We start from the raw sequence: 2,599 nt of genomic DNA on the forward strand, positions 1-2,599 counted from the left end.
TTAATTGGTGACAATCTAACAATAACACTGGTAAAAACTCTTGTGAGCAGTAAGAAAAGATAGCTTGATTTATGTTTCCTTAAATATGCAACAAAGGATCTTTTAAGTTAATTGTGTTTTATTGTTGGATTGTTACCAAATAACTTCCAAGATTAGCCACAACTTAATTCCTATGTCTAAGCCTGTTTGTTTTAAAGAGAAGGTATGTAATGAGACTATCAAACATTTGCCTGTTCTTTAGCACTGGAAATAAGAGGCAACAAACACCACCCAAGGGAAAGTTATGAGAAAAAAAGTAACAATGGTGAAATACTGAGCCAAGACGGGAGTTAGTCTTTGTTATACATTGTGTCATTTAACCATCATGACAGCACAACCAGTGGGTATTAACTTCATTTTCACATGTTAGGAAACTGAAATTAGAAGAGAGTAACTTATCTGAGCCAATTAAGGGGAGCAGCCTGCGTTCAATTTGTGGCTGAAAAGTTTACCAGGCAAGTTATATCTGCACAATAGTAGACTATAGGTATTTCTCAGTCAGCTGAGTTCAGTCAACCCTTTGCTTTGGTTTTATTTAAAAACTTCCTTGCTTTCATAAGATCCAGAAAACAACAGCATGGGTTCAATAACTTACTTGAAATATTGGTTTAATTGGTGGTTAGGCCTTTTACTTTCTATTCTTTTCTGTGATATCAACAGTAATAACAATAAAAATGTTAATAGCAACATATTCTTATATTCTTTCATTTTTCAATTTGAAGAAAACCTTTTTGAAACACGTGAAGAATTTGAGAAATTAATCCAAGGTGAGATAAACGCCTTGTTATTTGTGATGTTGCATTAGACCAAAGAGATGAGATGGTCTCTCCGTTAATATGAAAGTCTCTCTCTCTCTTTCTCCCTCATATTCTAAATAAGAGCAGTAAGAATTATGTAAACAGTATCTATCCATATCCTATCTCCATATAAGGAAGATAGTGCTTGGATCTTGCAACTAGGAGGAGCCCTGCCTCCAAGTTTTTAAGCTGTAATAATTCCAACCCCATTCCTTTGTTTTTGTTGCCCTGGGGATAATGTCTTCTTTAGCAGTTGCCAACTTCATGATACTGCACTGTTCCTTTGTTGCTTTCGGTTCCCCAAGATACAGTTCATTCCTTTATATTTAATGATCTGTGCTAAAGTACCTGATATGGTTCTGTCTTCCAGCTAGACCCTGAAACCAGTGTAAGGGAGAACTGCCTCAACTTCAGGTGTTAAATGGGAAAAGTGCAGAGCCAGCCTTACTGTTGCCATTCTGAGGCAGAGAGAGAGAAAGAGAGAAAGTACCTCCAGTCTTTTAAATTTAACGATTGTTCTCTCTAGTTACAGTTGCTTGGTTGGTTAGTTGGCTGGTCTGTTGGTTGGTTGGTTTTAATGCAAAGATTCCTTGGGAATATTGAAAAAATAAGCCCGAAGCAGAGAGAGCTGTCAGCCAGAAGGGAGATCACTGGGATTCCAAGAAGGGAGGGGTAGGACATGGAAGGTTGATGTGGGAGAATGTTGGGAAACCATGTGTAGAAGAAGGTGCAGGGAGGCACCTTCAAAGACATGCTTTGAATTCCAGGCAGTTTAAATCTTTATGCTTATTTTCCTATAAGAAAATGGGGAATAACAGAAAGGTTTTAGGCAGAGGCTTATGGCTTCAGAAAAACAACCAGAAAGAGCATGTTGGGTAGATAAAAGTTGTGGTAGTTCAGAGGTAAAAAGAGGGTGACCATAGGAAAGGAGAATAAGGAATGAGAAAGGACAATTCTTGGCCAGAGAGAAAACTTTGTACCTACCAGAGTACTCAACATCATTTTCTTGCACTCTACACATTTTTGTAGGAGTGAATGGGTAAATATTTCTCCTTTTACTTGGCCTCTAAAAATATTTGATTACATAGTTCCATTTTGTAGCACCTTTAAAGAAAACAGTTACTACTGTCACAGACAATAAATAACCCAACTTTCCTTTGTGTATTTTAAGGTGGAACCCTGATGTATGGACAACACTTGCCCATGGTCGAAACTCATGGAATGAATTTGGTAGAAACCAGAGCCATCCTAAGATAGATAGCTGCAAAGTATGACTTGTATGGAGGGAACCTGAAGGAGCAAGCCTGGTACAACAATCACTTCTTTCTTAGAATAAAACTTAAAAAAAGAAAAAAAGAAAAAAAAAAAGTTTTAAGCTTATTAGCAGTCATGTGTAGCGTAGTTCTGATAGATTAATGGAAAGTTCTTTTCTGGTTTCTTAACTTTGTATTATAGAAAAATCTAACATATCAAAGGAAAGAGACTAGTATAATAAACTCTATACACAAAATTTACCTTTGACAATCACTAATTCATGGCCAATTACACAGTTTCTTTAATTTTCTGGTTCTATATTTAGCTCTTTATTAGCTGTTTATTGTTTCTTTATTTACTAAAGCAGAGACGTTAGTAAAGTACATCTACCACTTTCTTGTGAATTTGTGTGTCCCTCCACAAGGTGGAAGTGGCACACAGAGTAAATCACCAGAACACAGATTCAAAATTTTCGCGGGAGGAGCATTCTAACCCCACGCAATTGATTC

Source organism: Macaca fascicularis, chromosome 4 (assembly GCF_037993035.2).
Source record: "Macaca fascicularis isolate 582-1 chromosome 4, T2T-MFA8v1.1".
Taxonomy (NCBI): domain Eukaryota; kingdom Metazoa; phylum Chordata; class Mammalia; order Primates; family Cercopithecidae; genus Macaca; species Macaca fascicularis.